The sequence below is a fragment of the Apaloderma vittatum genome, unplaced genomic scaffold (assembly GCF_000703405.1).
Source record: "Apaloderma vittatum isolate BGI_N311 unplaced genomic scaffold, ASM70340v1 scaffold18706, whole genome shotgun sequence".
NCBI classification, from domain to species: domain Eukaryota; kingdom Metazoa; phylum Chordata; class Aves; order Trogoniformes; family Trogonidae; genus Apaloderma; species Apaloderma vittatum.
Window position 1 is genome coordinate 1 of NW_009723555.1, and position 11,133 is coordinate 11,133.

The 11,133-nt window shown below is 35.7% G+C and overlaps 1 non-coding gene across 1 annotated transcript; it reads left to right on the forward strand.

The window, feature by feature from the left end:
* Positions 1–8,084: 8,084 nt before the first annotated feature.
* TRNAL-GAG lies at positions 8,085–8,157 on the forward strand. Its single transcript has one exon. It is a non-coding gene; the product is annotated as a tRNA-Leu (tRNA).
* The last annotated feature ends 2,976 nt before the right edge of the window (positions 8,158–11,133 follow it).

Sequence of the window (11,133 nt, forward strand, 5' to 3'; positions counted from 1 at the left end):
AAAAAAAAAAAGAAAAAAAGAAAAAAAAAGGCAAAAGCTCTTTAGTCACGTTTGGTCAGTATTGAAATCAGTCAGCTACAAAATTCGAGAGCGGTTTTTGTTTTTAAGTGATTAATAATGGGAAGAGCATATATGCATATATTTAGAACTAAGTGGCCAGAAAGCAAAAATGAATTGGATGAATTTACAAGCAGTTACGCCAAAAATGGAAATCACTGATACTCCTCTCCTCCTAAGGCATAACTGCTAATTTAGATACCTCCTATAAATGAAAGGGCAACAGTCCACATCCCAGGGGACATAGGTTTATTAATGGTTAGGTGCATAAATCCTCTGTTTGCACTAAAGAAATATATTATTTTTTTTTGCAATCCTAAGAAAGGAAGTAATTATTTCCACTAATTTCAATTCCTAGAGAAGAAAACAATGTTTCTTTGTAGAAGTGAGCTGATTCCGTATGTCAAACGAACTCTGCATTTTGTTTTCATTTTACTTACAAAATATGCAGTTGGTATTATCACCCACGTAGACTTCTAGGTAGGTAGCACCTATATAGATGGGCATTAAGGCACGACATTTCAATTATTTTTTGCTTATACTAGTGAGTAGGGGGTTGCATGCATTGTCTTATGAATCATATTCCAATGAGTCATTAAAGACTAAGAACATGAAAACATTCCGTACAGTTTCTGATAACTCAAAACTGCAAGACATATGATGGCATATAATTTTCTAAGAATAACAGAAACTGAAGTTTAATTTTGACCTACTCATTTTTATCATCTTGTAATTATTACCCTTTTGTGTATAAATACATGTGTTACTGCTCTCTTTCTTCTCTAGTCATATGCCTGTGTATTGTATAGATGCAATTACTGTTAGTATCCTGTGTGCAAGTACAACCTATTAAGTTGTACCACATACTAAAACTGAAATTAAGTTTGGCATCCAAAATGCTTTGGTCCTCAAGAGGATTGTAATACAAGGCTAATTTAAATATTTTTTTTTCTATTGAATTTAATATCTCTTAGGTTTTGTCTCTATTGAAAAACATTCGTGTAGGCAAGAAAATACATTTTCTTCCTTCTACATTTCTGGAAAAGGGATTGCTTGCTGAATATTGTTTTAAAATGCAGTGCTATATCACAGACATGTAGACTGTAAGTTCAAAAATCCACTGTGTTTTCTTTATCAGCAAAGTGCAGTGGTCACTGATGAAGTATCATTTCTTTTAGAAGCGTTACAATGCAAGCAAACAAAAGCAAGCCTCAGCATGCATGAAAGAAACAGGCCAACTGGATTAAATTAGCACAAGTGACAAACTCAGTAGGTTTACTCAAGACGACATCCTATCCTATATATTTTTTTCTTCTTACAAAGACTTTATCTTTTTAGCAGATCCCATGTTCTTGAACAGATTTTTACATTTGATAAAAACATCAATCTTAATAGGCATCCTTCAGCTGACGACCTGTCATGTAGAAAAGAAGGCAAGAGGCAGAAAGAAAAGCTGTTTAACTGAAGCTTTGTATTAAAAGTATCGTATAGAAATGAGGATTTGTTTGGCACTTTTTTTTTTAACAAAAGAACATTTACTGACTGCTGCATAGAGGTTTGCACATTTGTTTTTGACAGGTTCTCAATACAGCCTCCTCTTGGCCTTTCAAACACGCGTGCTGCTATTTGATGGCTGAATCACATAGTGTAAAGAACAGCTCCACCTGGGTAGGACGGGAATAAGCATCATGCTATAACCAGCATATAATTTAGCCATTCTGTCACTTGAAGACTTGTCATCGAGATTCAAGATCTCTTCTGCATGAGTAAGATTGGTTAGTTATGTGCACTGAATTATAAGGCTGTGAGTCTTAAAAAAAATAAAAAGTCTAATAAAACCAAAACATAAGCATGGGCTACACAAATCGATGTCTCTCATGTCCAGCTGCTGCTGTCCTGTGCCACAGTTCGGCTCAGGTGCTCTCAAGCAATGTTTGTAAAGCATTTATGCTGTGAGCCATTTCTGTCCTCACACCTGACAGGGTTATGTACTCAACTCTGTCACCTTTTAATAGTTCTCTGCTTCTCATTCTATTTGTTTTAGTAGTCCCCAGATTGAATTTGAAAGGAAGGAAAAAAAAAAAAAGAGCACCGATAAAAACCCCAAATACCAAAGGAAAAAAAACACCCTTATGTCTAGTGGAGGTAAAACAAGTTTTATTGGCAATACTCTTGGAAAATTATTTGCTGTGAGATAGGGCACGATGCTAATCAACTTTTCATTACTTGATATAACGGATGTAAGGTTAGAAAAGAGAAAATTGGAAAAGACAGTTTATAGGCATATTGCAGTAGCTGAATTTAAAAGGTAGGAAATTATTCTGCAGATGTTACAGGCAAACTCATTCCTCTTTAGCCTGTGCAAACTAATGGGGTTGAATTTTTATATTAAAAATAAACTGTGTCTGAAACAGGGTTACTTTATAGCTTGCATGCGTAACTCGCATGAGGATCTGAATAGAAGCAGCCCCTGTAGAACACTGGCTTTTCCTGTGAGATCTGCAGTGGACTTTACCAGTGGCACAGCTAATTCAAACTGAATGCATGACCACATGCTGAAACGCTCCCTAGCTAGAAATGCTCAGATTTATACTGTAATAATCTAAAAATAAATCATGATCATTGATGTCACAATGTATGATTCTTTCGGCTGTCTTCTGTGCTGAGCCCACACACCACTCAGTGTCACAGGAGGTATTTCGATAAGTGTATGCCACTGACTAGCTTGAGTAGAGGGTTAGGATTTTCCATGCTTGTCTTTCTTCTGTTATTTTTGTGCTCACTGAGATCTGCAACTTGATGGGGAGGCTGAGCCTTTTAGGAGAGGTAAGCTTTGAAAATGAATGGCATTCTTTGAGACAGTATCACAGTGGACTGATTCAGTTCACTCTGAAAACTAGAGGAGTACATAGCTGTCATAATCTAATGTTATTCAAATATAACTTCCTTTGAAAGAATTCTTTTTTATTTCTTGTAGAGGGACTATTTTTAAATATTGCACAGATTGAGACAGTATCACACAGTGAAGGATGATACTTTCATTAGAATGTATTATTTTCATAATAGTGTAGAAGAGATTTGGAGAACAAAATATTTAGTTTTCTTCCTGGACTAGTCAGCAGTCAGTTGTAACTAATTCTGCAGTGGCTGTCATGATTTCATATATAGAATGAATGAATTTTTAATTTACTTGTATATGAATTTATTTAAAAAAAATAAATTACAAATTCTTGAGATTAAGTCAATTCAATATTTCACCATAATAGATGACACATGAAATAGCAGTGACATGTTTTGATGGTAGTGAACTTCCATCTAACAGCATCTTTCAGATTTGCATCTATTGAGTACAGTAGACAAAAATATATAGCTTATTGCTTCTCAGTGCAATTGAGTCCCGAGGTAAGACCTTTCCTTTGTCCTGCAAGTGAGGGCAGTCACTGTCATTTAGGAGAGATCTAGTGCAGCCAGAAATGGAAGGGGACAGTCATGAATAGGGTTTCTGTCCCAAAGTGTTTTTTGAAGTGGTCTGACGGCTTGATTATTTTGAACCATTGCTTGAAGTGGTCTAATTGCTTGATTATTATGCACATGCCTGTTACTGTAGTGGCTGCGTCAGCTGTAGGCCCAGTAGAGACCTGGAAGGGACAGATTTTCAAACTCCTGGGACTGTGCTCTGTAGAGTTGCTGTCAAGTTTATGGTCTTTTCATGAGAGAGTGACCAGCCATGTTGATCAGTGCCATCATGAGGTGATCTTGTGATGGCAGATACCTCTGGGCCCACTGTCAAGCCTCTTTATGTTTTGAAGTCAGTTTGGACCCTTGGTGAAAGAATAGTCAGTTTAATGGTAACATGTCGTCTTTCAAAAAAAATGTTTGGATATACTATGAAGAGGACTCATATAAATTAGCTATATTTTCTATAACTGAGTTTCTTTTGTGGTTTTGAACTCGGGTGGAAAGTAAGTGGATGAACTTCAGTAACTCTTCTCATTAGTGTTTTTTTTTAATTCCAAAACAGACTGTGCAGTAGTGAGCTCCAAATACTCATTTGTTCTATTCCAATAAACAAATGGTACATTATGTGTCATACTTTTGAGTTCTGATATATAAAAGCCCTACTTCCTGTCCATCAAAATATAATAAAACAAGGACAAAGCTGATAGTCTAATTTCAGAATGGATTCAGACTATTCCTGTTTATTTCTGTATCTTCATTTTTTACTGACTTTTGTAATCCTGATTTTAGACTTAATTTTTAGGATTTCCATAAACCTTAGACTTGCAATATAGATGTGCTAGCAGGTTTTTTTTTAATGCTAAATAAAGTTGTTTGCATACACTGTGCAGAATTCTGCTATTTAAAAGAGCAGGGAATTACTTCAAATTTTTCAGTAGTATAATTATTAATTTAAAAATTCTCTTTCAAAAATAAATAAAAGTTCTTTTCCTTTCTCTTTACTACTTTATTTACTTTAGTCTGCCAATCTATAACACCTATCCATAAAATATCTCTTTCAAGCACATAGGCATATACAAATAATTTTCCTGAAAATTATATAGGGAATATACTTATATGAAATATGATTCTACTTTTTTTTTAAAATACTATGAACAGCTTCCAGATCTTTCTTTTCAAATAAACAAATTTAGTATAATTTTCATATGGGACTAAGTAAGATATAAGCCATATGCTGTCTAACATACAATAAATTTTTACTTGTTTTCTTACTGGATATAACATAAACCATTAATATTAACAGACTTGTGTAATAAGGCTGAAATTTACAGGTCATAGACAGATCAGTGTCATGGGACAAGGTCTTGCTGGATTCAGTGCGAAGATTCCTCTTTATTTCAAAAGGCTTTTTTTAGGTCCTGTAAGTGAGTAGTATTTGAGTAGAATTTAGTGTATTTGCATAGAACTGGCAATATCATACAGGTTAAAAGTTTTCTCCCAACTTCATATTAAATTCTGCTAATGAAATTGCCTTCAAACCTTTGCTTGAGAAATAAAGCAGTAGGCTCTGAGAAATAATGCACCTCCATCCTTTCCTCGAAGAGCATGTTAGAGGTGTGGATGTTTATACACACTAGAAAAGTATCTTGAATGGTACAAGAACGTATACTGGCTCAATTCAAGTTCTGTTGGTGACTGTGTTTGTAAAGACAATTGGTTGTACAAACTTTCTGCATTTTCTTCTTGAAGTTTCTTGGATTTGTTTTGCAACAGAATATGGGTATTTGTTAGTAACCAAACTGATGGAGTGCACACATCCAGTTTTTGTACCTTTCTGTGCAGTCGTCTCATTATCTGTGGTTGTGCTGAGGAGACAGTTTTTGCCTTATCTCCAAACTAGCTTTGTAACATGTTATGTGTTACGTTGTTATGTTAATGTTGTGTTATGTTTGTTATCTCCCTGGATGTTCAGTTGTACTGTTTTTGGATCATATATTTCAGTGTTATTTTGTAGGTGATTGTGACAAAAAAGGGCAAAAATCCTCTACTATATTCTAAATGAATTATGGAAGAAGAGGTGAAGCCCATGTAAATCTTTGGTACATCTGCCATTGCAAAAAGTCTCTGAAGTTTGTAAGGTAATAGGACTGTATGTGCTTTTCATGGGATGTCTCAAGCAAATAAAAATTAAAAAATAAAGATTACAGCAACAACCAGAGGAAGCAGCTAGTGAGTTATTGCTGTATGAGATGTACACCACACAAACTTTAGAGCAGATAGTTCAATGCAGTATTTCAAAGCAACAGTCATCAATCAGTATTACTTCTCCATCAAGTACATAGTCACTGATTTGTTGGCTGGAGTCTCCTAAGCCAAATATATCTCTATCACTAATGTAATTATTATAATGTCTACCTACTGCATTTTGCACCATCTACATGAAAGCAAAGATAAGCTCTCAGTGCACAGTGGATTGAGAGGGAAGTAGAACTTTCTGCAAATTATGCACAGCTGGACAGATGAGCTGTGGTGCCCGCGGCTGTGAATTTTTATTAACGCAGCCAGCAGTAGGTCTGCTGCCCAAATTAGAAATGTTCAGTGTGTGTGCTTTCCAATGTGCAGGTGTTGAATGAGGGGACAGATGATGCAGATCCACTGGTTTTGACAGATTAAATAATAGCAGTTGGCATAACTGGAAATTAATCATGGAGCTGGAGGAGATCTCCTTAGGGAAGAGCTAGTGTATTAATTTCATGCTCATTGTGATAAGTCTTTGCTTTAGTTCAGGTGCACAGGTTATAGTGCAGGATAGATGGACTTACTGCTTCAGTGTAAGCAGGTCAACAGTTATAAAGACATTTCTTTGTTTAATCTTACATTTTTTCTATCTTTTTCTCAAAATCTTCTAGCTGAACTGTGTTTGAATTATGATTTTTGAAGATAAATGTTTAGTGTTTATATTAGTTTGATGTCATCTTTACATATAGATGTTTCAGATATGGTGCTTTAGGAATTTGATATTGCAGGCCAGCCAGCACTTATATTTGAAGAACAGAGTAAATCAGAAGGACCAGTAAGAGTTTTGTACTATGTGACTGCTAAAGGCATGCTGTGTTGATTTGTCTGCCCTGATTTCATACAGAGGTGAGATGTTACTGAAATGCAGTGGGTTAATGGTGCAGTTAGCATGCCCCGTTATCTTACATTCAGTTGTTATGGTCATGGACTGGCATCCAAGCACAAGCAAAAGTAGTTCCTCACTAAAAGAGATACCCCATCTTCATTTGCGCTACTATAGCAAATTTGTATTTTTCCTCAGAATTGTAGGTCTGTGTTTTCTTTTCCTTGTTTGCTGTGGAAATAAAGATGTCCTAGTGAACTGTCCTCCTGCCAAAATCTGTCTCTTCTAAGATTTTGGCTTCAGAAAACTGAAGTTAGAACATGTAGTTAGAATATTTCGTTTTCTGTATTTCTGACTTTCCTGCAAGGTTGATTTTTTGTGTGTGTGTGTCTGTTTCTTCTTTTCCTGTAACTTTGTAATTTGTCTTAGCATCCCAGATCCTGTGGAATGGAAGTGCTTTCTTCTATTCATGGCTTATTAAAGGTGTAATACTGGTCAATATGATGATGATGGCTTCAATAACTAAAGCAAAAACCTCATTATCTGTTGGGTTTTTTGCATTAGCTGTTCTGTTAGGCTGAATCTGAGTGCCTTTTGTGGAGTATTTCTCGTTCTGGCAATAGAAATTACATTAGATATGTAGAAGTTATATTAGCAATGAGGTAGAAAGGACAGGAGTTGGGAGCAGCTGGAATAGTGGTAGTAGTGTGTTGAATTCTCTTAGCTGTTAGCTAAGAGTGGAAAGCTAAATAAATCTTGCATTTGGTACATGAGTAAATGATCACTGGAGCATAACACTTTGCAGAAACATCCTTCTCTGGTAAATTTCAGTTTCTGTTTACCCTGATAGGGTGGCCATTTGGTTAGGCTTGATACTTCACTGCTTTCTGAAACATTAGAGCTGGTTTATTCAAGAAGAACTAAAACATAAAAAGTTGGAAAAGATAGTGTCTGGAGCAAGGAGCATCAATAAAGATGGTGGAAATATGGCCAAGTTCCCTTTTGGAAGACAATTTATGGGTTTCTTAATAGCACTGATAACATTTGTAATGCCACTTCTACTTCTTAAGGCCTGAAAGCTAAGCACTGAGCATAATTATGTCTAAAATGAGGAGACTGCTTATTTCAGTTCTTACCTTTTCCTCTGTGCACGATGAGGATGCCTCTTAAATGACCTTTGTTATTTGTGGTCTGTAACTGGATGTGGTGTTTTCCGTCTCTTACTTCTCATAGCCTCAAGATGCCTATAGTTGTCAAAGACTGTAAACAGGCAATGAGTTGCAGATAGATTGCCAGTTTCAAAGGAAGGCTGACATGACTGTCTTTTGCAGAAAAAACAAAAAATAAATAATGGAGAAGAGAGAATGGGACAAGGTAAGAAGTTAGTTTTGGTAGACTCTCAAAATGGGTACAGGACACTCCTGAAAGAACCTATGATAATGCAGGAGGCCGTTTAGCTCAGTCGGTTAGAGCGTGGTGCTGAGAACACCAAGGCCGCGGGTTCAATCCCCGCTCGGACCCCATGTGTTGCCTGATCTAGTCGAGAGGTGGCGTCCTTGCCCGTGACAGGGAGATTGGATTAAATGATCTCTAAGGTCCCTTCCAGCCTAGGCCATTCTATGATTCTATGAATGCAGGAGTGACATGTAGGGACAGTAGACATACTGGAGCATACAAAGTAAAGTACTAAAAGGAGTGGCATTTCAAATACTGAATTCTGGAGAGCTTATAGTAGCGAGATAAGAGTCACAGCAGATTTACCAGAGAAGGTGATGCTTTTGCACATGAGATTTTTATTTAATCTGAGGGAGTACAATTTATTAGAATTAAGCTCACTATATGGGTTAAGGTACAAATATTATTCTTAGTATCATCAGCACCTCTGTAGATGTAGGTTGTAGTCTGAAATTGAGCGTGTTTTCTTCTGAATAATCTTTTAAAATGTTTTTTGTTCAAATAAAGCTTTTTGTTAGAATATCACTATTGTTTTTTAAGGAAACTGTATCCAGCAATATCATCACCAAATATATTTCTATTTAATATAGTTTGTTTGTTTATTTGTTTTTTATCCTATTTTCCCAAGAAACACAATAAATTATCTTTTCTGTTTAATTTAAAACACATAGCTTTTTTGAGATTTACTTTTTCTTTTCTACTTTGTCAGTTTTGTTTATTTGTTTTTTCCAGTATGGCAAATTCCTGCAGTTCCTCAAAGAAATTAGTCTTGCAGAGAAGTGTATGCAGAATATGGAGAATTTTACCTCTGATTATATAAAGGCAGGCTTAACAAACTATGTGGGTTTTGATGTTTCTGTCACGATACATGGAATGGGGGAAAGAAAATTAGGGTAAAATGTATCTTCATCCTACTCATATGCATCACTCAAAGATGCTAATGTAATAGCTGATGAAGAGTCTGTGCAGGGGCTGCCTTAACATTACTTCATATCTAAGTTATATTCCATAGTTACAAATCTTTCCTCTGATCAAAAAATAGAATTGGTGTACCTCTTCCTAGCCCAGAATGTTGTCTTTTAACATAGTCAATATTTGATGAGACATAAAGCAGCCAGAAGAAATCAGTTTTTCCTCAAAGTATACAGAGTACTAGCCTTTCTTTCATATCCTTAATAAACAAGCTTCCTCTATAAACGTAAATGGACATAATGTGCACATCATCATTTTTAGATCTGTTTTTCTTCGCTTACTCTGAGCTGTATATTTGAAAGATTACAAGCATGACTAAGATCTCATTAACACTGTTTTTACAATGGTTTATACCATTGTCCTCAGTGGCACTGTGCCTAATATTTCAGTGTCTTGAAGTGTTAATTTAGTACTTAAAAGAAATGGTCAGGTTCCAGGATTTTTCCTCTCTGTTTGCAGCTAACATCTCATCATTTAATGTATTAATTTGGCAGAGGTCTCTTTTCGGCTAAGAAGAGCTTATTCTCTGTGGAGTGAATTGTTTACCAGGCAGCCATATATGTTTGCCCTAGTGAATGTGAGTGAAATGGTCCATCACAAATTCATGTAACTGCATTAACCTTCTTGACACTGTGACTCTGAAAAGTTAAAGAGTAGGATAGAGGTGAATGACAGGAGGTGGTGAAAATGAGATTCTTGAACATGACACACATTTCACTGTGTATAAATAAGCATAGAACTTAAGCAAGTGATTTTTAGAGATAAGATTATCTTTTAAATTTATTCATCCCATTTAGATAATTCGTGTTAAACAGGAAGATTTTGTTTTATCAGAATTTAAAGTCAAGTGGAAATGTTTTAAATTCTGAATCCATACTAACATTAGTATATGCTCAGACTTTGTGTTTAGATGGGTAGAAGTTTCATGTACAGGAGGATGAAAAATCAAATAGAGGAGAAAAATTAATCCACTACAACATACTTTATTACCTTATACCAATTTCTTTTTCTGCTCTGGCATGCTCCAGGATTCATTATTTATAGTACATACTTTCTGTGAATAAATAAGCACTCAATTTTAAGTAAGGAGCTGGTTTTCTAGAGAAGATTGATAAAAAAGTTTGGCTGAAGAACTAATTTTTTAATAAAACAATATTTTGCCTTTATTTGCAAAACCATACATGTTTTTTTTCCCAGAAAAAATAAATAGGATAGATTAGAAAAAGATAAAGAATCCAGACTTGTCTAGACTGTTACATGCTTTTCAGAGTCTTTCCTATATTTCTGAGAATAGATTTTTTGGGAAGGGAGAGGAGAGCAAAGGAATAACTTGTTTTTCTGTTTATTTTTTTATTCAGTTTTGATTTGTCATATGTTGTGTAGGAGGGGAAGTGGTTTTCCGTTATTTAGGCTGACAAAACCCCAAACTTGGAGCACCACACAGTCCTGCTTCCAAAATGAACAAGGTGGCTTCTTTGGAAAGGAGAGAAGGTAGGAAGGTGAGCCTTGCTCAAGTACAGAATCAGGATATAGCTCCAGCACTCAGACGGGAAATGCTTCTAGGTTCTCTGATCTGGATGTGACTTAAGTCATGCCAGAAGTCATTCTTGCCTATCCACCATGATTTAGAAGGTAGTAAATTGATTTCAGCTCTTTTCTTTTTCCTGGGCTGGCAGCCTAGAGATATAGGAAATAATTATAATTCTAGATTTTCATAAGTATTGTTAGACAACAGGAAGGTCAGATGGGCTTACGTACGCAGAATTTTATTAGTGTGGTCTAATGATTAATGTTATTTTAGTCAGACAATACAAGAAAAATAGGAACCAAGTGGGAAAGCGGAAAGAAAAGGACAGACTCTTCCCTGTGGCAGGCCAGGAAAAGCAGTGGCAATGGTCGGGAGTCCCTGATGAGCATATTTCTCTGTTTTTTTTCTCTGATGCAGCAGGAGGAAACAGTGACGATGACAAAGCTGGTGAATTTTTTTGACATGCTTCTACCCTCGCACTTGCTACTCAAAGACCATATGAAAATTCCCACTGGTTGTTTCAATACTTGATGCTCTTAGT